This window comes from Macaca mulatta, chromosome 18, assembly GCF_049350105.2.
Source record: "Macaca mulatta isolate MMU2019108-1 chromosome 18, T2T-MMU8v2.0, whole genome shotgun sequence".
NCBI lineage: Eukaryota > Metazoa > Chordata > Mammalia > Primates > Cercopithecidae > Macaca > Macaca mulatta.
In genome coordinates this window covers 75,656,479-75,682,808 of record NC_133423.1, presented here as the reverse complement: position 1 = coordinate 75,682,808, position 26,330 = coordinate 75,656,479, and the positions used below count along the sequence as shown (strand labels likewise).

General features: G+C 40.1%; 1 protein-coding gene across 2 annotated transcripts in view; it reads left to right on the top strand.

Annotated features, from left to right (window-relative positions):
* The first annotated feature begins 203 nt into the window (after positions 1-203).
* Positions 204-26,330, top strand: part of DLGAP1 (DLG associated protein 1) — a 968,455-nt gene continuing 942,328 nt past the window's right edge. For both annotated transcript variants that reach the window (XM_028838188.2, XM_028838186.2), the window contains exon 1: positions 204-508. The gene's annotated coding sequence lies outside the window, so the exon portion shown is untranslated. The remainder of the gene's footprint in view (positions 509-26,330) is intronic.

Here is a 26,330-nt window from a genome sequence, read left to right as displayed (position 1 = left end):
CGGCGCCTCCTCGCGGCCTGGGCGCACGTGCCTGGGCTGGGGCCGGAGCCGGCGGTCGCGCCGCGCCGTAGTAGCTGCGGCGGGTGTGAGCGGCTGGCTCCGGGCCGCGGCCGCCGCCCTCCCGCCGGCTCCGGTGGTTGGGCGGAGGAAGCGCGGGACTCCTCCTCCCCACCGTATTAACATGCACCCAGGGGCGGGTGACCAGCCCAGCCTTGCCGCCTCAGCCCGCCGCGTCCCGGCGCTCTGCCTCCGCTCCAGAGGCGAGCGCTGCGCTTCGGGCGCCGCAATCTCGAGGACACGGCCTCGCGGACACCTTCCGCCTCGGGGAATCGGCAGCATCGGCGGCGCGAGCGGCCGCCGCCGCCTCGGCTCCTGTCTCGAGTCCTTTCCGTCACCTCGCTGAGAGCCGGTCCCGGTCGCGGGGACATCTCTCTCGTCCTTCCTCCGAGGCTCGTGGGACCCACGGACGGACGCAGCCAGCGAGGACCGGACTGCGGGACGCGGCCAGGTAACGCCGGGCTGCGCCGCGGGGCTGAGGCGCGCGCGGCGGCGGCGGCGGCGGCCGCGGCGCGCTGGGTGGCTCCTGGCCGCTGCCTGCCGCGCGGTCGCCGCTTCCCTAGCCCGCGGAGGGGCTGCAGGCTGGGCTCCCCGGGCCGCCGGCTCGAGAGTCCGCGCTCCCTACCTTTCCAGCCGCCCGGGGTGCACTCTCGGGCCTTCCGGGTAACCTGGGGTCTCGGGGGCGAGCGCGTCCTCTCCGGCCGTGCAGTCCTCGCGGCTCCCCACGGGGACCCAGGCAGGGGAAAGATTTATAATTGCGACAGGGTCCCGGAAGGGGGAGGGGAGGAGAACACCGGTCCCCTGTCCCCGTCATGTCCACCGGTCAAATTCACACCCTCACCCCACCGCGGATTCACCTTGCAGGGGAGGAGGGGGCTGCTCCCCGCGGGGGATTTCTCGTCAGGCTCCTGGGTGGTTTGCAAAGCAAGTTGTTGCACTTGCTTTTTGGGTGACATTTTGGCATTGTGGAAAAGGACCAACTCCCCCGTGCGTTTGTAAAAGAAAGCCAAAGAAACAGAGACACAAAGAGAGACAGGCAGAGAGAGAGAGAGAGAAAGAGAGAAATGGGGTCCGAGGAGGAGGTCTCTGGAGAGTCGCCCCCTGCCCGCGGCCAAGGCCAATTCCCGGAGAATCGCGGGTCAGGCGGGAAGACCCTACATTCAGCGAATTGAATGCGCCGGGTTGGAACCGAGGCCAAACAGGGACCTCTCCTCGAGGCTGGGCGAGATAACAAATTGCACTTTCATTGAGGGGCGGCTGCAGCTGCTAGAGGCACCTTGGGAGGGCCAGCCGCGATGAAGACCCTGCATTCAGGACTTGGGCTGCTGCGCTTTTTGCGGAAGGCGCGCTGTCCCCGCTTCGCTGGGTGGCACCGGGAGGCCGTGGGAAGGGGTGGCCCGGCTCGGCTGCCGGTGCCGGAGACACTGAGTGCCTGTGTCCGAGTGCCGCGCTCGCCCCCGGTTGCAGGGCTTGCCTCCAGCCGGACCGTCGCGCTGCGGCATTTTCTGCTAGAGAAGGGGAGGATGTGCGGAGGGGAAGGGGTTGAAGGTAGCCAGGCGGCAAGGAGTGGGACGCTGGGTGGGAGATGTTACGTCTTTTGTGGATCCAGGCGAGACTCCTCACTCCTTACTCCTGACACAGTGAGACTGACTCCCGGTCGTGGGAGGTGAATGCTCCCTGCCTCCTTCCATAACACGTGAAGTTAGGGAATTACGAGGAAAGACATATAATAAAAGTACCAATTAAAGACAGATCTTTAGCTTTTATGGTCTTCGTGAATGGCTTCGTAGAAGGTGAGGATAGATCCGTCTAAGATGTAGACACGGAGATGAGAAATGCTTAGGACTAGGGAAGCGATTTTAGGACCTGAGGCAAACATCCTGCAAATTATTTTTTTACCCTGAAAGAGCTGTTCCAAAAGGAACAGCCTTTTGACTGTTATTTATAGCACAATTTCGGTTCAGGAAGCGACCTTCTATTGGCCTAGGTCACTTTGCATATAAAGCAATACTTTTTATTCCTTGAATAAAACTTGAATGGAAATGACATGGAGGCAAGAAATTTTACAAGTATCCTAATTTATCTCATGCCAGAAGAATAAAGTTTTCTTTAAATGTTTAAAAGGAAACTTAAGCCTATAAAGAAATAATGAATATGTCTATGCAAAATGCATGATTTTAAAAAATTTAAGTTATAAAAGCTACCCTTGGTTCAGAAAATTCATACTCTGGCATGAAACAAGAAAGTTCATAGAAATCAGGTGTCAATAGCCCTGTTCTTAATTTCCTTTGGATTTAGTACTTAAATTTAAAGTTGTTTCAGTGGTTAGTCCCTTGAAATATCCCTCGTTCCAGATCTAAAATTCTGTGAATTTAAAAAAAATTAATTTACTTAAGAGAAAATGTTAGTTACCTTGTGTGAGTAAAGAAGAATGTACTTGCATACAAAGATATTTTTTACTTTATAGCTATCTATTTCTCTCTGTATTTCATTCTAAGATTAGTTTGCAAATATAATACTTTATCTCAAACATTACAGGCAACATAAATATGGACAAAATGAACTGGTTAACATTCTTTTAAATATGTCAAAATAATTTTCTGACAAAGCTTCTTAAATATCACAAGCAATTGTGCTTGGGGGAAATAGTGAGTATATGAGTTTTCCCTAGGAGGGAATTTTCGTGGTTTAGCATCTTTAATTTCTCCATCAACATAAACTTTGTTCTGCCAGGACTAAACACTCAATAAAAGCATATTAGTGATTAGTGAAAGCAAATGGAGACAAGACCTTCCTTCCAAAATATTATGTAGCCCATATAGAGAAATAGCCTAAAACTAATTGTAGTGTTCTACTTTTTAAATCCTTCTAAGCTTAAGTGTCCTATTCAACCCAATTTGGGAATAGAAACTGCATGCACTTTGAGTTAACTCTATTAAATATGTGTGCCTTTGTTCCATATAGCCATTTAGATTGATTTTTTAAAATATAAAATTAAAACTTGGTGGAGGGGAACTTGTTTTAAAAAGTACTCATTTTAGTGAATATGAGCAATATTCACTAATATGCAGCAAAGTAATAGTTTCATCTACAGCTTAATTGAGATGAATACCATATTATTTGAATATCAACTCTTTCAGAAACAAAGAATTCAGTGTTTTGATTTTGATCTTATAATATTTCAAATTCAGAAATAATAGTAAAATGGTATCTAATGTGTATTTCTATAGTGAAATTTCTATGATCAACTCAAATTCATGTTACCTTCATGATCATTCCCACAAATTGTTCCACTGTTTATCAGAGGAGAGGGAATTGTTTTCCTCTTAGGAAGCATCCAATTAAAATCTACTTTTATGTAGATTTCATCTCTATAGAAATCACACTTACCTCTCTTTTCTTAAATTAAGAAAACGATACAATTGTAGGTTCTTTTGTTTCTTTTCTCTTTTTCCATTGGTAATTATATTTCCCCTACTACAGGAACACCATTGAAATAAGAAGACTAAAAAGACTCTTGAAAAACCTGAACACGTTTCCCCAATCCTCACTTCTCATATTTATAATCTATGCCTATGTCTGTGGTATGCTGGTCTTTTTGTACACTTTTTTTATTTTAAAGAACCACTATCACAAAAAAGATGCTTTACTAGCATTGTAGAAAAATCTTTGTTGCTGTTGAAACACTCAAATGTTTCAAAAACATCCCATGTCTTGAGCTGTTTTATTTCCTAAGATCCTAAGTGCTACTAGTTCTCTATTTTCAGAGAGTAATGACTACAGTGTCCCTCAAAAGATGTTTTTTCTTTTTTTAAAATTTTAATCATGAGAATTTGTAGCTTGATTCTTGTTACTGCCCAATGAAGGTGACTTTCTCTAGTTGTGTTGTCTATCAGGAATTGCCAAAGATGTTGTTCCTAGGAAGATCTAAAACATTGCATTACCACAGAGGAGGAGTTAGAAATAGTCTTCTGACATTCATTTTAATCTATCAGACGCCCACAGATAACTGATTGTATGAGATACCAGGTACCAGTTCTTTTGCTTCTAAGATATATCTATTTAGCTTATACAATACTGTATATTGTATATTTGCTTCACCTTTCCTTGTAACCCTGCAAAACACACACCTACAGAGCAAAACATGTGATTGAGAACAAGAAAAAATGGGGTATGACTATAAGGCAGTTAAAAAGGTGAATGACATCTGTTTGAGGTCTTCTGTTCTTTAGTCTGATTGTACAGAGGTTGGTATTGCATAGGAGATGTGTTGACCCAACCCATTTCCCATCCTTCTCTCTAGTAAACGGTGGGGTTTACTAGACAGATAGCTGTTGTATAAGTGAGAAACAGGGTTATCTGCATCCATTACTGACTTAAGATTTTTTCTGGTTGCTTTATTATTTTCTCCCTCCTGTAGGAGTTAATGATTACTGGGTAACAAGTAACATCCCACTTAGAAAAACCAGCTCATGCAAGAGGAAGCCCTCTGGATCTATATCCACAGATTTTTGACTCAGATCCTTGGTCTTTTTCTTCGATAGACAACCAGCATAGCTGGGATGTGATTGTCCCATTGGATATCTAATTGTGAACTAGATATCAATGTTCTGAATATTTTATGAAGATGTAAACCACCTTTCTCCCTCTCCCTAGGATTTGCCAGAAACCAAACTGTTCATTTTCATATTATCATGGTTTGCTTGTCTGTGGCCATTGACAATTTCTCTATCTTCTCTCAGTGTTTTCTTGTCAGATTTGTAAGCAACAACACAACAGCAAACCACAAAGTGTGTGGTTTGGAACTACTCAATCTTGCCAGGTTTTCTTAGTATTCAGCAGAGTGGTGGTCTTGCTGAAGCCATGGATAAGCATTTGGATGAGGAGACATTGTGCTGTGACTTGCTTATCTCCCTAGCCTTGCATCTGAATCTCTGCACTAGGAGGGCTCAGATACATATAAATGGCTCCCTCAGGCAGCTTGTGGGAAGGTCTCTCTGGGCACATTTCCAGCTTTGCTGCTTTACTCTGGTGACACGGTTTTAGCTAATTTGAAAACATCTGCTAGAGTAACTTGCTGTTTTAATTCTACTACTGGAGAGCATTTATGAGTATGTGATAGGAGGACTGGCACTAACCCTCATTCTAACCTCATGATTATGCCCTTTCCCTGGATACCCCTTCTTTCTTGGTTTCAATTTCAGTAGAAACCAGTGTGAAGTCTATTTCTGGACTGCAAATTTCCCTGCTAGATATCACTAAGATTTCTTTACAAAACACATGCTGCAGTTTCAGAGGAAAATGGCATTTTGATCTTGTCTCAGACTTTGCAAACAACTATTCTTTGATATGATTCATCATACTATACTAGCAAAAAGACAAGGCACATTCACTCCCTTCAAAGCTATTTTTGTGTAGGCATTAACCCAGAAGGCAAAGTCACCTTTTCATCCTTTCAAATGAGGATGCGCTTTCCATTTAGAGTTTGGGAGGGTCAGCAGGGGAATCTTTAAGTGGTAATGCATTTGGAAGTCTTTCGTGTGAATCCTTGCCTAGGCAGTTCAGATAAGACTCATTTGATTGTAGAGCTTCTATGGAGCAGGCTAAGAAATCTTTCCCCCTCTCCTTGGAATTCTGTTTCTTACATTGTTCCCTCTTTCCTAGACGTCAGCTGAAAAGTCATTTAATCAGGGAAGCTCTCCAATTGAATGCTGTTATAGCACTTTATTCCTTTTTCATGGTCCTTTTACGGTCAATAATGATGTGTTGACTTGTGAGTGTCAGATTGCTTTCCTGACTGAACTGTGCATTCCATGAGATCCAGAACTAAATATAGAGTGTTCACCAAATATCACTGATGCCTAGCACAGCACCTGGCACTTAATAAATGGTGGGTAAACATTGGTTGAGTGAATGAATGAACAAGTGAATGCACATCTGTATTCTTAGTGCATAAGGGCCGTAACTCTGAGGATGGTGTTGCACAGCTTTTGCATGGCACTCCTTTGCAATGTCAGATGCTGTGTTCTTTGGTCCTAAGTTTACTCTGTTAATACCTGGTAAACACTGGGCTGATCCCAGCCTGAACATAATGTGATGGGCTACGCAGTGCTACATTTCCCAACTAGGCAACATGCAGTCTGCTGGCAAGCAGAGGTAAGGTTTTGAAATAAAATAAGGATTTCGAAAAAGAAGGAAACAAAAAATAAACTCCTGTTCCCTCTTCCTCCTCCTTATTCAAAATTAACATATGAGTAGATTAATTGCCTTACTTTATTCCAACCCTTTAAGGCTTAGCATAAACTTCTTTCCTACCCCTCACCTCTTACATTGAGTACTCCTTTCTGTGCCTCCACTGAGTCTCATAGGTATTTATAACAGTTTCATTTTCCATTTTCTGTGTATATGCCTGTCTCCCTCTAGGAGACCAGAAGCTCAAGGGAGACCAGAGACAGTGGCCCCTGTATGGTTTGTAAGTGGAAGAAAGCAAAAGTTCACTGAGGCCTCAAAGAATAAATCAGATCACAGGGATGAGGGGGAAAATGTCGTGGGAAGCAGAGAAGCAGCTACAACTGCCTTTCTTGCTTGAGGCTGATCTCTATGTAGGTACGTAGATGTGGAGTGGCTCTCACAGGGGAGACTGGAATCTAACATCTTTACTGATATGGAATCACAGCCTTCTAGGTATTTTCATGAATTTTTTATACTAGTTTTGTTTCTGGCCAGACATGTAGTGTATTCTGTTCTACTATCTGCTTCTGAACTACTCGAATGATGTAGTGAGGTGGGCCAGCCTGGGGGATACGCTAACCTTCCATGTGGCACCCAGCTATAGATACCACATCTACTGTTCAGCTTTGAATGGCCTGCAAGGAATGGTGAGATGGAATGTGAACATGAACCATGTTTTTATAAACTATGGTGCACAATAATTTCCCTAGCATGTGTTTTATAGATAATTTAAAACACTGCTTTGATGATACGAATCCTAAGGGATCTTGATGATAGGTGTCAGGTATTTTTGGTATGTATATATCCAACCTTTCCAAGTATGGGCAAACAAAAAATATTTGTAACATCTTCTGGGTACTCATTACTGTGGAGAATATAGAAGTGCAAGACCTAGTTCAACTCCTTGGGCAACTTGAAATGTAATAAAAAGAATAAGATTAAAATGTAGGAAATAATTAGTAATAATGGGTTACAGAATGAAACTGGTGCTCAAATGTACTTATTTTGGGCTGTAGGAATAGGGGCTCAACAGAGAATGAGATCATTGTGGAATGCTTCCAAAAGGGAAGATCTGAAGCTAGATCTTCATGGATTGGTAAGACTTACATAGGAAGAAGGACTGGCTTTCAGATACAGAAAACATTTGCACAGACATGGAGGTGCAAATGAACTTGGCATGTTCCTGGTCCAGAAAATGGTTCCTCCTCCAGTTCCTCCACTTTAATTAGACCTGGAGATGAATTTGATTGAGAGGGTCATTAATGGCTATACAAGAATGTTTAGATTTGATAGGAACCACTGACAGATTCTGAATAGGCAGTGACAGGAAGAAGTGGCCTCTTGGACTGATAGGGGAGATGAGTCTAACACCAGGCTGGGACAGACAGAAGCATGAAGAGGCTGTTTGAGTGAGGCTTACATTGGGAATCAAGTCCAGGGAAGTAGAAATGGGAGTAAGTATTTTGAAAAATTTTCAAGCAATGTTTGACTCTTTCCTTTCTCGTTTACTCTGTAATGGTGTCACACATTCTTTTTAATTCTTTATTATTCATTAAAAATTCCTGTGAAATATTTCAGTGACACCAAACAATTAAATAATATTATAAACCCCTTTGTGTCCACCACCCAGATGGTGAAATAAATCATTGCACACACTGTTGAGACTTCAGCGTACTCTTCATGTCTTCCCTCAGAGGGACTTTGCCCACTGAGCTTTGTGTCTATTATTCTCACGCATGCACTTCCTTATTGTTTGCTATGTATGTATGTGTACCTGAGCAATATAGTCTTGTTTTGCTGTTTTTAGACTATAAGTAGTAACAATACTCTTTGTGGTCTTCTTTACATTACTGTAATTGTTCAGTATTTTGTTGACATGTAGATCTGATTTATCCATTTTTACTGACACATGGTATTCCCTTGTAGAACTGTATCATGATGAAGGTATCAATCTTTGTTTTTGGACATTTAAGATGTTTCCAAATAAGGCTGCTGTGAACATTCGTGTGTACATCTCCTTGTGCTAACGAAGGGGACTCTGATTAGGGTGTCTCCTAAGGAGGGGGATTGCAGTAGGGTAATATTTGTATCTTCACATCTAGCAGATAATGCAAATTACCAAAAATGGTTGTACCTATTTATGATCCCAACAGCAATCTATAAGAATACCTTTTGTTTTATATCCTTGTCAACACTTGGTGATACATTTTATTTTTGGCCAGTCTTATGGATATGAAATGATATCTCATTTTAGTTTTAATTTGTTGTTCCATGTCTCCCAGTAATATTGATGATTTATTCCCTCTCTTTATTAATATTCTGGTTGCTGTGGATTCCTTATTCATACATGTTCCCCACTCTCCTGCTTCTTTTTGTTAAACTCATTGATTTGTAAGAGCTATTTATATATTCTGGATACCAGACTTTTGTTCTGTAATATGTGTTTCAGTTATCTTCACCCAACTGGTGGCTTGTCTTCTCATTTTTTTTTTTTTTTTTTTTTTTTTTTTGAGACGGAGTCTTGCTCTGTCACCCAGGCTGGAGTGCAGTGGCCGGATCTCAGCTCACTGCAAGCTCCGCCTCCCGGGTTTACGCCGTTCTCCTGCCTCAGCCTCCCGAGTAGCTGGGACTACAGACGCCCGCCACCTCGCCCGGCTAGTTTTTTGTATTTTTTAGTAGAGACGGGGTTTCACTGTGTTGCCAGGATGGTCTTGATCTCCTGACCTCGTGATCCGCCCGTCTCGGCCTCCCAAAGTGCTGGGATTACAGGCTTGAGCCACCGCGCCCGGCCGTCTTCTCATTTTTATGATGTCTCTGGGTGAAAAGATTATGTTTAAATTTTAAGATAGTTGCTTTTTAAATTATCTTTATGATACCAATAAGGTGTTTGAGAAACATTTTCTAATTCTGAAATGATAAAGATATTACCATTTAGTTCTTCAAGACTTATATCCATAGTTATTTTATCAAGCCTTTAATTACATACGAAATGTAGGCAAAACACCCATCTTCTCTTAGTCTTAATTTCTTATTCATTACAATAGAGTGCAAGGTGGTTGTACTGTACGAGTTCTGCTGCTGCTGCTGCTTGACTTAAGGACTTCATTTTATGCCTGGAATACATGGCAGCCTCTTAATGGGACTTCTAATCTCTAGGATCTGATTAAACTCACATCAAAATGTACTTTTCTAAAATGCTCTTCAGGTCATCGTGAAACTCCTCAAACTTTGTCCTGGAACTCCCCATAAGAGGAACAATCCCATTTGCTAGTATTCCCCTGCCTACTCCAGATCCGAGTCTGCCTAGAACATGGTTGGCCTTTAGATGTGTCAGTGGGACAAGTGTGTGAAGGCACAATTGGCTCTTATTATTGCTTAGCCTCATTTCCTAATGATCTCTTGCATCAGCCTCCACCATGACCACTCCCGTTTGTCAGGGCTCTGCTATTCCAGCCATTTTTCCTCTTTGTTTATTTTCATGTACTCAAGTTCCGTCTACTTGATGAACTGTTAACAGTGGATGCTCCCAGAGACTAGGACAAGGAACCTCAGGAGTTTTCTTTCCCTTTCTGTCCTTCTATCTGGTTGATTGTTTTACCAGGAGCAATAATTTCTTTTAAAATAATTGTTTTAAAGCCCTTTGTAGCCTTCAAGGCCCAGCCCAAATCTCACCGCTCACAGCACACATTTTATGACTACTCAGTTGAGGGTAAACTCTTCTCTGAATTCCAGTTGCATTTATCTGGATTACTTACTTCATTATAACATTCACATTTTTAACATTTTATGTGAATATTCTGATACTTTAAGCTCCTTTAAGTTGTGAATTAGCTGATGGTTTTTGCATGTCTCGTAGGCCTGAGCCCAGTAGCTAGCAGAGTGACTTTTCAAGGGGTAGCAGATGCTTTCTTGATGAATGGTAATTAGTTATTAGAGAGGGAATAGGGTGAATAGAGATTTGGAGTATAAAGATATTGGGAATAGTGACATTACTGGAACATCTAAGTGCTTGGAATAGGAAACTGATTTGTAGTAATTGAGCTATATTTTGGTTATATTGATTTTCGAGATGATATTGGACATAGCCCATAAGCAACTTGGAAAATATTAAACCTAAATTTATGAAATGATACCATTTGAGGTGCTAATTAAAGAGTTACCTGTTAGAAGATAGTCAACAGATTCATGATACTAGTAGTCACTTCTGTGTTCCAGATAGGAAGTGTTACTGCCTTCACAAAACAGATTCCACTATCGTGATTCATCTAACTAGCTAGACGACTTTGGACAAATTAATTTTACTGAGTCCAGTTTTCTCATCTGAAAAATAAGGATAATTTGCCTTACATATGAAAGTTTTTGAAAGGCCTAAATGAGTCACCTCATGTGAAGTATCTAGTTCAAAGTTGGGTTCATGGTGAGCAATTAGTAAGTGCTATTAACCATACTGTATATTTTTTTCTGCAAAAACCAATCTGCCAACCATCTTTTTACATCAAAGTATTACCAAGTAAAGAATTTAAAATTTACTTGTCTAGTCATGATATATTTTTCTTCTCCTGCTGAAAAATCCCTGTCTTATTATTTCATGTTCCTTTATCATTCATTTGATGACACTGACAGCAACTTGCTGAACAAGTTTAAGAATAGCTGATATTTACTGAGCAACCTAGTCTTTGTACTCATGCAGGATACAGCTCTCAGTATTGCATTGCATGTAGGCTCTATGTGCTCTTCCTATAGCGAGTAGAGGCTCATAGTCCCTCAGCCCAGTCCTGCCTGATACGGCACCATATGCTGTGAGGAGATTACAAAAGAAATCAAAATCATGACTCTCCCCAAGGAAGATTAAATTGTGTTGATGAGAAGATATTCTCATGAAACAATTCAGTGCATCTGTAGCAGCATTCAAAATGTAAGTTTTAATTTATTCTGCTCAGAATACATATTAAGGTGGCATGGGCTATGGGAAAAAAATATGAAGACAGAGCACAGAAAAGCAGTCATGTCTCGATCCTTAAAGAGGAGCCTCTCCCTCATGGTCACAGTGGGCTCTAAGTTAGCTGCACACCGGCAGGTGGAGCGCACCTGTCTTCCAATTACATTCACCTTCTCTGCCATCTGGGGCTTATCTTCTGCCTCTCTATTGTGTGTGTGTAGTTAACCCAGTTTCTTTCCTTAGAAAAAGGATCAGTAGCTGAGCACATGTGCAAAATATAACTTGATTGATTAGGTGGGAACATTCCACTGGCTTAACTAAGGGAAAGATTTCTGTGCAGTTATATCCAGGTTATTTGGATTTTGTAGTTTTATTAATCTGTTACAGTAACACGTATTTCACATCTTTGTGGTTTAGGTTTAAAACCTAGAATAAAAAAACAAAAAGCTTTCTCTCATATCCTTATTTTCTCATGGATCCCTTTTGGGTAGACATATTGACATATCTAAAGTGACTTGAGTTGCTCCAAAGAGAGCTGATAAGCACATATTTAATACAATTTAAATATTGGCAATACCAACTTACAGATAGGTTGTGTTCCAAAGGTGTATTTGTAAGCTGAATATGTTTGGACACTGAACAGTATTTTCCCATGGAAATTGTGCTACACGGCAGTGACTGCCTTCTAACTTAACGACTTCTAGAGTCTTTTGACACATTTTCTACAAACCAAATAGTATTACTCTAATGAAAACCATGTTTAGGACCCTCTATTTATGAAAAAATGAATTCCAAATTTTAACCAGAAACACATGCCATCCCTTCTGCTGCAGAAACAGAACTCCCTGGCTCTGCCAATGGTTGGTGCTAGATGATGCTGAGCCATCAGCAGCTCCTACTGCACGGGTGTGCCTTGATCCAGGAACAGAACCGGTGAGGGGATGTAGGAGCAAACAGAGCTTATTCATGGCCAGTAATAATTGCTAAATAGCTACATTTATGTCAGCTTCCCTTTATTTGACTACTGGAACAAAGGAAGGGAAGGATAGTTCAGTTGTCCTTCTGTTCAGTTATCCTTATGTTCTGCATTGAGAACCAAGATATGTAGACTATTTATAAATCAGATTTCAGTAAGTTAGGAGTTACAGGCAGAAATGTATTGTTTTCAACTTTGACAGTTTTTGCCAAATTTTTCTATGCATTTCACATTCTGAAGATGTTCACTATTAGAGAATGGCCATTATCAATCCATTCATTCATTCCTTCACTTATTTGTTCAACTAAAAACCAATTTATTGAATGACTACTATGTGTCAAGCACTATTCTAGGTGCTTTGAGTTCAGCCCCGAGCAAGAACATCAACAAAAGACAAAGGCGTGCCCTTGTGGAGCCATGGAGTCTATGTTCTGATGGGAGAAAACAGAGATAATAAACATTTCTTTTAGAGTGTTAGAAAGGAATAACAGCTATAAACAAAAATCGAACTGGATTAGGAGGATTGGATTACTGTGCTCTGATAGATTCCTGGTATATGAGGACATTAGCTTTTTTTTTCTTTTTAAATTCAGACCTTCAGCAGAGATGTTCTAGCTTTAGGTTTTGAAAAGAGGTGTGAAGCTACTTTCACCACTCTCATTCTTTTGTTGTTTCTGTTTTAATAGTAGTCAATATATCTAGTCTATATATCTAGTAGTCTACACATCTGTGTAACCCCAGGTAATCTACTCCATTGCATTATAGATACCTGTTTCTGTATTTTGAGCTCTCATTAGGTTATTAATTGTAGCAGAGGGCATATTTTCTACAAACTTGTATTTCTGTAATAATGATGCTAGTAGTAATAAATAATAGTATATTTTATTGAGCACTTAGTATACACTAAGCACATTATGTAAATCTCATTTTATCCTCGTGCCCATCCTATGTAGAAAGTGATATCAGGGCTGGGCGTGGTGGCTCACGCCTGTAATCCCAGCACTTTGGGAGGCCAAGGCGGGCGGATCATGAGGTCAGGAGTTCAAGACCAGCCTGGCCAATATGGTGAAACCCTCTCTCTACTAAAAATAATAATAAATATCTGGGCATGGTGGCATGCACCTGTAATCCCAGCTACTTGGGAAGCTGAGGCAAAAGAATTGCTTGAACCTAGGAAACGGAGATTGCAGTGAGCCAGGATCGCGCCACTGCATTCCGGCCTGGGCAACAGAGTGAGACTCTGTCTCAAACAAAAAAAAGGAAAAAAAAAAGTGATATCATGCTTTACAGAATATATTCTCAGACCACAGACCTACAATGGGTGGAGCTGATAATTGAACTAAGGTCTGTTAGCACTAGGCTCTATATTCTGTTGATGCCTAACCCAGTGCCTGACAATTGGTTGGCATCCAAGAAACGTAGAATGAAATGGAAATCAAATAAACTGTTGTATTGCAGAATTGATAACTGTCAGAAATGTATCTCTAGTAGCGTGCAAGATATACCCTCCTCTAGTTTTATTTCACTTCACAGCCTAGCTGGCCCAGAAGGTGGTTATTTGGAAATTCTTGAAATGTCACTTCTCTTATTTTTTCCTTAATTTTTTTCCTACTGTTTCCATACATCTCACATGTGGAGATGCAATAGAAATAAAATTGCTTCTGCTAAAATCACAACCTTTTAGTCTGAAGGCAAAGCTACTTTGTCCTAGAATGCCTGCGGTATTACGGAATCACCATGTGTCCTTTTTATTTTTGAGTTTTACCATGATTTTTACTAGTGCCTGCTTCAGTGAGTTCTTCCAGGATGCAGGCTGTTTTGATGACATCTTAAACAAAGGGAATAAAAATTGTCTTTGGCTTACCTTCCTTTTTCCACCTTTCTCTTCCCACTTGTCAGAGAAATTTTGTATGACAGAGGTGAATCTCTGTGGAATCTTCCAGGGGTGTGACCATCTGCTTGCCCTGGAGAGAATCAGTCTCTTCTTTCCAAGAAACGATCTGTCACTGCTAGAGAAACCTCAGCTCCCTGCTGCCCATTGAGTAATCTATTTGAAAGCATAAATGAATACATACCTCAAAGAGAAAGAAGCACAAACACAGATGAGGTCTGCAAAAAGGACACAATTTAGAAAACACAATGAACAGGCCGAATAGGAACAGCTCCAGTCTCCAACTCCCAGCGCGAGCGACACAGAAGACCGGTGATTTCTGCATTTTCAACTGAGGTACTGGGTTCATCTCACTGGGGAGTGCCGGACGATCGGTGCTGGTCAGCTGCTGCAGCCCGACCAGCGAGAGCTGAAGCAGGGTGAGGCATCGCCTCACCTGGGAAGCGCAAGGGGGAAGGGAATCCCTTTTCCTAGCCAGGGGAACTGAGACACACAACACCTGGAAAATCGGGTAACTCCCACCCCAATACTGCGCCTTAAGCAAACAGGCACACCAGGAGATCATATCCCACACCTGGCCGGGAGGGTCCCACGCCCACGGAGCCTCCCTCATTGCTAGCACAGCAGTCTGTGATCTACCGGCAAGGCAGCAGCGAGGCTGGGGGAGGGGCGCCCGCCATTGCTGAGGCGGCACCTATCAGATGATAACATCCGTCTAGTACTTCAAAACATTTATTGATTCTTTATTCGCCATGCACCATGTTTGATTCTGGGTCATGGAAGGACCAGTATGTAAGCAAAATTTGGCAATATGTCATAATAAGTATACAAGTGACGCCACTGGGCCCTAGGAGAGACATTATATAAATCTTCCAAAGCTCTGTGGAGGCCCTAAAGTTTTTCTGATGTGGACAGTCCATTTTTGATGACAAAATTAGCCCTAGTGTAAAGAATAAATGCCTTTTCTATGTTAATTCCTGTTTCTCTACCTTAACATAACTTCCAACTATTTTAAGTGGACAATTCAAAGATTATAAGAAGCAAGTAGAAATGCCAGTTTTGCATATAATCTTTTAAACCATATTTACTATATAAGTTAATTCCTATATATGTTAATAGTGTTTCTCTTTGTATGTTAATTCCTATTCCCCTACTTTAACATAACCTCCAACTATATTAAGTGGACAATTCAGAGATTATAAGAAGCAAGTAGAAATGCCAGGTTTGCATATAATCTTTTAAACCGTATTTACTATACAAGAGAAAGATTAGTAAACAAAACCAAGATTATACCACCATAATGTACAGTCAGCCTTCTGCATCCATGGTTTCTGCATCCATAGATTCAGCCATCCACAAATGGAAATATTCAAAAACAAATTTGCATCTGTACTGAACACGTACAAACTTTTTTTCTTGTCATCATTCCCTAAACAATGCAGTATAACAACTATTTAGATAGCATTTACGTAGTATTGGGTATTGTAATTAGCCTGGAGATGATTTAAAGTATAAGTTATATGCAAATACCATACCATTTTATACCAGAGACTTGGGCATCCTCGAGTTTTGGTATCTACAGGAGGTCCTAGAACCAATCCCTTATGGATATTGAGGGACAACTGTATTTCATTCATTATTGTTAATTGATCAATTATTTAACAATTCTGAAAAATGCAAAAAAGATCAGAACATCATGCCTGCATTCAGGTGTTCCACTTGGCTAGTATGTTGCGAGGCACTTGATTATTTTTCTTATCTCTGAAGTTGCATTAAAAATCTTTGTCAATGTTTCAGTCAGGCAATATTCTTCATAAAATTTCAGAAATGAATCAACCCATCTGTTCCTGGAGCACTGTCATTCCTCAGAAACTTTATTGGATTTTCCTCGTGGCTGCTTTATTGCTGTTTTGGGAAAATCGTTTTTCTTCTGAGTCCTGGTTAGCATGGATGGAGAAAACCAAAGTCTTCCTTCTATTGTTAGAGAATTCTCCTTTGTGTCTTCAAGGTATATTAAACCTTCTAGGAAAATGTATAAATCATCAGTGATATTACCCAAATACTTTATTGGCATAAATAGGATTTTGAGTCTAGCTTAGCAGGAGCTGTAAGTAATGTGTTTTTGATAAGCATAATCACTGTTAAACACCAATGAAAAATATTAACACATAGGTTTCGAGAGAAAAGCTGGTTCACCTTCAGAAAGATGTCTTGCTGAATCCAAGAAAGAATTTACCCCTCAACATTTAACTTCAGTTCTATATGCATCAATAATTTGAACCTCAGCTATGTATTGAATCATCTAGAGAACTTTAAAAAAGTGTAGATCTCAGACCCCTTTCTAGACCACCTCAGTCTCCATCTCTAGAGTGTGCTCAGGCATGAATGTGTTTACAAAGCACATTTTAGTGTCCATTTAGGGACACTGATTTTAGTGTCCGTTTAGGAATAAGAACCAATGACTAATGTGGTTCTCAAAGTATGGTTTCTGGACCAGCAACATCACATCACCTGGAAATTTGTTCGAAATGCGTATTCTCAGGTCCTAGTTTAGAAATATTGAATCAGAAACTTAAGGGGTGGAGGCCCAGAAATAGAGTTTTAACAAGCCTTCAAGTGATTAAGACATGCACCAAAGTTTCAGAACCACTGGCTTTTAGGTTCCTGTCTCCAGACAGACACTTACATTTTTACATCTTTGCCTGCTGGTCCCAGGCAATCATGCTTTGGAGTTGGTTCTTTGCATGAGAAAAGAAAGAAGAAGAAGAAGAAACCTAAAAGATCACTGCCTAAAGCAAAAAATCGTTACTAGTATCTCCCTAACATAATCTGCTTTCCAGATCGCTTCCCTGGATATTTTCTAACCTTCCCTACCTTTGAAACTGTTTTTCTGAGCTTCTAACTTTCTCCTTACCAGCAAAAGCATCTTGCATAGTTTGAGCTTCTTCACTGATAGTTCTCATCACTTTTCCTGTGGTCTATTGTCCTTTAACCACCTACTTGTCTAATTTGTGACACCCGTGTGTGCATCTGCTTAGGTTTGAGTCTCTGAGTCCGCCTCAGTTCTCTGTTCATTTACAGCCTGTTGTCTCTTTCCAGGTCCCATCCAACTCCTATGTGTGTGACATGCTGATAACCTGCCTTTGAGTGTTTTGCAGTTTAAACTTTTCATATGTTGGAAGAGGGAAGCGAAAGAAAGAATTCAGAAGTTGGGCAGCTTTTATCTCTCCAGAATTACATTTTTGCAGAGTGGTTTTATTACTGTGATTAAAGAGTTACGAGTTTGTAGAACATCTGGAGCAATTGCATTCAAATATACCCAAAATCTTTGCAAAGTTAAATTATGGATGCAGCTAAATCATGGTGATTTTACATCAGTGCCCTCCCTCCATCGGCGTGGAGATTGAGATACAACTGAATGCTGCTGCCTCCTTTGTTACCATTTTAATTTTCTATTTCTGTTTCCCCTCTCTTCCACCTTCTGTATTGTTTTCTGCAATTCTAGGAATTGCCTTACTTGACTACTCTTCCTTTTCTTTTCGTCTTTCCATAATACCTTTCCATTACTCAGAATTCGATGTCAGTATTTTTATCTGACTATATTTTCTGTTTCATATACATTATCCTTATAGTTGCTCAAGCAAGAAACTTAAAAGGCACCTTACCCTTTTACTTCTTTGTGTCAATCCATCAAATTTTACTGACTAACTGCCTACCTTTCTCTCAAATAAGCTTCCTGTCCACAGCTCAGGATTCTCTGGTACGTGATAACTGCATCATCTCTTTTCCCTGCAAATCCAAGAGCCTCCTTACTCCTCATTCCATGTCCGGTTTTATCCTCCTCCAAACTGTTCTCTGAAGTTACATAAATCATTTTGAAAGGTTGAATTTTGCTAAGTTCCCAAATTAAATCATTTCATGTCTCGACCTCCATAACCTATCAGATGAAGTTTCAAGTTTGTAGTGTGCCATTTAAAGTCTGTCGTGACCTGGTCAAGTATAATTTTCCAGCCGTAACTCTTAATACTTCTCTACATCATGAAGTTTTATGCTTCCGTCCGCGTTGTTTGCCATTTTCCTAAATAGCATGGTGTTTTATGATGTTTCTCTCTCTGTCTTTTCGCTCTTATGTCCTTTCCTTGGGACATCCTTACTTCCTTTTGTGCATGGAGGACCTCTAAACGTTGTTCAAGGACAGCTTGAGGGCTCCTACCGTTTCCCTGAGAAGATTTACGTACCACCTTCTCCGGGTTCCAGCAATATCTCATGGGTACTCCTTACAGCATATTGCAACATTTTGCCACCATGCTGATCTCTCTGTGACTCAGTTGAGAAGACCCAGCCTCTTGCAGGACCAGCAGAGGAAGCATTCCTCCTCCAGAGGAGTTGAGAGTTAGGAACACAAGAAAGTAATGCTAGAACCAACAGGAAATATGTGAGACTCACAGTGTACAAACTGGGTGCTGGCAGCCTTGCAGAACAAGGGAAGAAAGAGAGTAAAGTGCAGGCTGTTTTTAGAATTTGAGCAGATTCAAGGAGAACCAGTGTTTAGGGAAGAAAGTTCAGAAAACAAAGTGTAGAGCCTAAAAAATAAGGCAAGAGGAAGGAGACGTTAGTATATCAGTTATCTTTTTGTTGCATAACCAATCACTTAACCAATCATTGCAATACTTAGAGATCACTACAACACATTTCATTATGCTCCAAGATGCTATGGTCAAGAATTCAGATGGGGAATAGCATTTTTTCAGGGGCGACATATGTAGATGAGAGTCTATGATATAAAGCAGTGAAAAAAATGCTGTTGTTTCGGGATGCAATGCTTTGGGCGTAAGGAAGAGGTTTTAATTCATAAAATAGAAAACAGGATGGAGAGGTCTTTATGAAAGGGATACCTTTTGGGTTGGCTTTCGAAGGAGAAGTTTATACCCAGGTTCAAGCTGAAGGGCTAAGTGAGTAACTGAAAGGGCTGAGCTGTTTAGATTACCATGAGGAATTTGTGATGGCTGGAATGTAGGGTGTGTGACCAGATGTGAATCACAGAGGAGCTTCAGCACATAGAGTTTGATTTTATTCCTTATGCAGTAATGAATCACTGATTTTTTAGCATAACTTTCTCTGTTAGAGCCTATTCACATTGTGATACTAGCATATTCTGGAAATGACTGAAGAATAAATAGATGACAGTCATATATATTTGTGTAGGGCTTATGCCCTGAAATCTCTAACAGGTAAAATGCATTAAGGTTCTGGTGATGAGATTAGAGAGTAAATGAGTCAAAGTGATAAGCATGTCTTTGCTCTCAACCCATCTTTAGTCTTTCAGGATAGGTTCTCTTTATTTATGCAAGAGTGTGAGCTCCATGAGGGCAGCTATGTCTACGCTGACTATAACAGTGCCTACTATGTTAATATTAGATGAACAACTGAATTAGAGGTTTTTTAAATGTGTATCCATCAGTGTATGGACACACTCCCTCTAATTTCTTCAAAAACCAAATATTCCTGGTGGAGCTAAGTTGTTTTTAGAAGTTTGGTTTTGGTAACTGATTTCTATGAGATAATTGAGCACTTTTTAAAATAGTTGATCATTATGTCAAACAGGCCTCAAGAGCAAACTTAGATTAGGTAGAATTATAGTATGCTGGAAGAGAAAATGTTCCCAAAGAGCATTAGTCCCTTTCTGGCACCTTATTACAGATGAATAAATTGAGACTCAGAGAAATTAAATTATTTAGCCCCAGTCATCCAACTAACTCCTTAAGGTTGAGGTCAAGATTAGGAATAGGCTTCTAGTATTAAGTCCCATATTATTTTGATTGTGTAATACCACGTTCCACTTAGATTTTAAAGTCAAATATTGACTTGAACAGTATGGGAAAAAAAATCTCCATCTGGCTCTGCTGAATCCCCAGAGGGGCCCTCCACCTTATGTGGCTGCTGAAAAATTTATATCCTAGGGTGGCAGAGGGAAGGGAAGGGAAGGGAGGGGAAGGGAGGGGAGGGGAAGGGAGGGGTGGGGAGGGGAGGGGAGGGGGGAGGGGGAGGGGGAGGGGAAGGGGAAGGGAAGGGAATTACTGTTGTGGTATAGTTAAATAACTTAGTGTTTTTTTAAAAAAAAAACCTATGTGAACTGATTGTACATTTAAGTAACTTCTTGAGGTCCTGTTAGGGAGAATTGAATTCAAGTAGACTGGACTTTGTCTATGGAAGAAGGCTCAGATCTTTATAGAATTATAAGAATATTCTTTAGAGCCAGTGAGGGGCATAGAGAGGGGAGTGCAATAGGGAGGTGTTGATCAAGAGTACAAGGATTCAGTTCGACAGGATGAGTAAGTTCTGGAGATTTATTGTACAGCATTGTGACTATAGTTAATAATAATATATACTTTAAGAAAGTAGATCTTAAATATTCTCATCACACACACACACACTATGTGAGGTGATGGATATGTTAGCTTGACTGTGGTAATCATTTTACAATGGACACATATCAAAACATCAGCTTGTGCACTGTAAATATATATAATTTTTAAATAAATCAAATTTATTTCAATATCTAGTTTCCTTTTAAAATTAGAGCTATTGGACAGTTTTTGTAATTTAAAATTTAATATCAGAGGTGGGGAAAGTATCAAATAATGCCAGCGAATAAAATAACTGGATGATGCAGTTATAAAACCTATGTTTAATAGTAAAACATTTCAGTTACACTACTTAACTGAAGGAAATATCCTTCAGCTCCTTACTTCTAATAATTGCACATTCTCATTTCAACATAATTTACCCATTTTAGCCAATTACTGCCATGCCCAACAAAATTCTTGCAAAGTTTAAGCTTTTCTTCGCCACTTATAAAGTATGACTTGACTATTGCCCTTTAAGAGTTTTCTAAAAGAAATTTGAAATTTTAACTTTCACCTTGAATCTAGTTGATCAAAAAGTATAAGACATCACCACCACGTGAGTTAAAACAAAGACTGGAATAAGAAAATGGAAGTTTTATCTATACAATCAGCAAATTATTTGATAAGACATTTAAACTATTTCACATTTCTATTTAGCAGAAGAATAAACTGGTTCTAAAACACTGCAGTGCCTGACATCTTTACTGCAAGTGGCACTCTTCTCAACAAGTCGTCTCTAAGAAAATGGCAGTGTTCATCAATACAAAAATTGTTATATCCAGCAGGTGGGATTCTACATAGCCAAGCTAATAAGAAGACTCTTTGTAAAACTAGGTTTAAAATTCAGAATGTCTTGATCATTACCAGTAATCTCAAAGGCAAAAATCAGAAAAGGTACAGAAAATAGAAGTGCTCGTTAATTAATATGAGTTGCTTTGAAAATGCCAGAATGATTCTATTCCAAAAAATAAGCAAAAATGATAAAATGTGTGATTAATATGTGGTATCTTTTAAGTCAAAGCATATTTTTCACCTCAGAGTGGGTGGTTTTGAGTTTTACATTCTTAATTGCCTTAGTCCAGAAGAGGATCCCATTTTAAACCATTATTTGAATAGAGTTTCTTGACTGAACTCATTTTTTTATCTGCAGGATATTTTCATTTCAGTACATAAGATGCAAAATGGGAAATGACTAAGTCAGTTGTAAAATCTTTGTAGGATAATAAATGCTAATTTACAATAACTTCCAACAGACACCAACAAGTGTTTATACCCAAGTCTAAAAGTTACTGTAGTACTAAGGACAGAACCAATATAAGTTTCCCATATGGCCAGATTTGGTTTATTAGATGACACCACTGTATCGTGAAATCCAAAGAAGAGGTCTTAGTGGGTCCTTCCAAAACTGCAGAATTTTCCAAATGCTTTGTCTCATGTTACAGAGCCTTTTCATTCCATTTGTCCTTTTTGAATCATTTAGCTTTGGCAATTTTTCTTGACATTTTGTTTCTCCTTTTGCACCTTTTTCCTAGCCTCAATCATCTTGGCCAATTTCCAGGACAGCAGGGCACATGTTAGGAACTGTGAAGCAGGAGACAAAGTCGCTGTTGTAAGGAAGTCACACAGGTCCTTCACAGTCCATTCCACAACATACTCAGCCTAAGCCTGCAGAGCAAACACCTTCGTAGGGGCCGTAGGAAAACATGCTTGAGCAATGATCTCTGTCATTGACCTGGGATTATTAATGAGCCAATCACAATTTCAGATGACTCTTGGTTGTTTCTCTTCTTTAGTTCTGCTGTACACTCTGAGAGTAGGTTTAAATTCCTGCTGGTCGCAGGGGGTCACATTCACCCCAGTCCCTCAGCCTTGGCAAGTACTGGTCCCAAGAATCCAGTCTTGGCCACACCACAACAGTTGCCATCAGCCTCCCCTACGTGAAGTGGAGGACCGGCAACTCAGAGCCTTACTCTCACATAAATGTATACAGGTTTTATTGGTAAATTATGCCTCAATAAAACTGCGGAAAAAGAAAAGAAAACAAAAGAAAATATTTGAATCACACATACACACACACACACACACACACACACACACACACACACACATACACACACACACAAGAATATTTACCAAAAAAGACCTAAGAGATTGCCTATCAAAGAATCTGTATTTTCAGATTGGAAAAAGAATATCCCCAGAGAGATTCAGTAACATGTCCAAGGTCACAAAACTATTAATGACTGTATAAGAACTGGGACCTAGAACTTTTAATTTGGGGGAAGTGAATATTGCTTTTTAGCTATAAACTACACATCCTTAAAGGTAATATTTAAGTTTAGAGTGATGCATTTAAAAAATATATTAAACTTCCATGTCTACTTATGATAGGAGATACAACAACTCAACAGATACCCTCACCACACCATCCATCTGCAGATAGAACATCATCAGCAACATTGAAATACCCCATGTGCTCTCTGCTTCCTAATCTCAGCCCCCTCCTGTCCTCCATAATGAACACTTCTCTTGAAATTTACTTTGTTGTCTTTCTCTCACTTTTCTGTGTCCTTTTACCATTACATGCATTATTCCTAAAGTCTCTTTTTTTTTTGATTTTGCTTGCTTTCAATTTTTTTTTAAATGGCAGCAAAATGTTTATATTCTTCTGCCACTTGCTTTTTTTTCATTTAATATTGTTTTGAAGATCCATGCATACTGATGCACACTGATGATATTTTCAGTGTTGTACTAATTACAGTTTATGACTATTCCAGAATTTGTTCATCCATTTATTCCCTCATTTTTGTGTATTTGGTTTGTTTGAGGGTTGTTTCCGGTTTTTGTTTTTTCTATTATCAACTGGGCTGCCACATACGTCTTTATGCCTGTTTCATGATAAATATGTGCAAGAGGCCAGGCTATGCAAAGTGCCAGCTTTACAAGATCATGACCAGCTGTTTTGCTAAGTGGTATTGCCAATTTAGACTCACACAAGTGGTAAAGAAGTGTCCCCAGTGTCCTAAATCCTTGAATCCTTGTCAACACTTAGTGTCACCAGGCTTCTTAATTTTTACCAGTCTGGCCAGTGCATATTAGCATTGAAAAGTTATTTTTATTGTGATTTGGATTCCAATATTTTTTCTGTAAGAAATGCATGTATAATATTATAAGAAGATGCAAAAATAAAAATATTTTATAAATGTTCACTTTATAAAAAATGAATGAGGAAAACATGATGCATTGTACATAAAGAAAATCCATAATGCCTTTGTTATTGGCTGGGTATTTTCATACCTTCCAAGTGGTGGCTGTTGATAAATTCAGCAATAATACCTTTATTTTTATTAATATTTAATGATAATGTTGAATTAATTAAATGAAGTTCAATTTATTCATAGTTATTCATTATATCCATTATATCCTGCTGTTCTAACTCATCCTGGAAGAGAATAGAGTGAAAGAGAAATTATCTTTATATTTAAATGACTCATAGAATTTCATATATTGACCTAAATAGATTACATTGCAAAGGTATGTAGAGGTAATAACACAATAACTCTTAGGACTGTTTTGAGATTTTCACAATTTGAAAAATCCTTTTAGATCCTCGGTTGACAGATGCCCTGGCTGTGCTAATTATATGACATTTCCTGACACTAGTGATGTGGCATTGCCTCTCCTGGCTTCCATTATAGATTGTTTTCTGCCCCCATGGGATCTGATTTGTTAAGGCTAACTTTCTACTTTAATGTGGTGGGAGAATTTTAGAAACCCTAGAACCCCACTTTCACCCTCCACTTAAACAAATAGGAGCAGTGTATTGGTTTTCTCACTGTTATAAAGAAATACCCGAGACTGGGAAATTTTTAAAGAAAAGAGGTTGAATTGGCTCATGATTCCACAGGCTGTACAGGAAACACGGCAGCATCTGCCTCTGGGGAGGCCTCAGGGAACTTTTACTCATGGTGGGAGGCAAAGTGGGAGCAGGTGTCTTATGTGACAGAAGCAGGACCAAGAGAGAGACAGGGGAGGTGCTACACACTATTGTTAAAAACAGAGTCTCACTCTGTCCCCCAGGCTGGAGTGCAGTGGTGTGATCTCGGCTTGCTGCAACCTTCACCTCCCAGGCTCAAGCATTTCTCGTGGCTCAGCCTCCCAAGTAGCTGGAATTACGGTGTGTGCCACCATGCCCAGCTAATTTTTGTATTTTTAGTAGAGATGGGGTTTTGCCACATAAGCCATAGCTGGTCTCGAACTCCTGGCCTCAAGTGATCTGTCCGCCTTGGCCTCCCAAAGTGCTGGGATTACAGGCATGAGCCACCATGCTTGGCCCCAGCTACACACTTTTAAACACTAGACCTCTGATAATGCATTATCACGATAACAAGACCAAGGTGGATGGTGTTAAACCATTCAGGAGAAACTGCCCCCATGAGCCACTGACCTTCCACCAGACCCCACCACCAACATTGGAGATTACAATTTAACATGAGATCTGGGTTGGGGGGGACCCAGATTTAAACTGTATCATGAGCGTTGCTATAAAATCTTGTTACCAAAAATAGATGAATAAACTCAGAGAAGTGGAACATCTTTTGGTAAAGATCAAGTGAGTGCCCAAAGTTAAGTGAAATTTAATACTATATCTTCTTTGATCAGAGATCTGAAAAATTTACATCCAGGTTTGACAGTAAAGACCATATTTGTATTCTGAAATGATTTTGTAATAAGGCAGTGAGCATTGACACAATGAGGTCACTTCCAGCATTACAATTCCCATAAAAACTGTGAGCTCTGGGCAGTCACCTCTCAGTAATCAAAAATGATAACATTTGGCAACCACATTTATCTTGTGATCTACTCAGAACTCAGCATTTTCCCCATGACTTCCAATTCAAACCTGTGGCCATCCCAGAGTATCTCAAAATAATGGATGACAGACAGCAAATGGTTTTCTGTCTGAGGCTGGATTGACCAAGCCTGGGCACTGCCTTTATTGATTTGTCTCCCCTACTTCCTACCGTCTTTGAGGAAGTTCTACTATCTTTGATGGCAGCAAGGGACTCAATCTAAATTTCAAACTGTGAGATTTGCTAGTTGTCATGCCAATTTACAAAACCTCCCTGAAGAATAAGCTCTTCCAATCTAAGGTTCCTTCCTTGCATTAAGAGGCCGGGTAGAGAACTGAGAAGGTGTGGATTCCCAAACTTCTGTTTTACTAATGCTGGTGAATTTACAAGTGAATTCAAGATCCCAGGCTCACATATTCAGTAGAGCTAAGGGTATGCCTCCAAGTCCCATACTTTGTTTAGTGCATAACTCCCCTCCCAACTCCACCTCCAACCTTCTCCCAAGACAGACTTACCCCATCTGCTAGGTTGCTCTGTCCCCATTTATTCTTCACTTCTGCATGTGGCTATACTCAATATGATATCACTACCGCACAGGAACAGTCTCTCTGCTCCATTTGGTTAATTAATCTCCGACTGTGTCTGTGGCTCACCTTGTTCTTGTGTTTACAAGATGATAAAACTCTGAAAGTTTTCTTTCTTAGTTTTCACGCATCTTCATATATCACACCAAACAAATTACAGTTTCCAAAATCCGTTATGGCAAGGCACTCTATTTCTACTAATTCAAAATCTATAATGCCTCTAACATTAGTAAGTTCATAATTATATCTCATTAGTTGATCTTCTTAACCAAAGTCACTTCATATGTTTATTATTTAACCTAATATTTTTCTCTTTCATTACAATTATCTCCCTTCAAACCATTTTTACCTGGTATTCTTGAAGGGACCCAGTTTCATTTTATTGGTTTTAC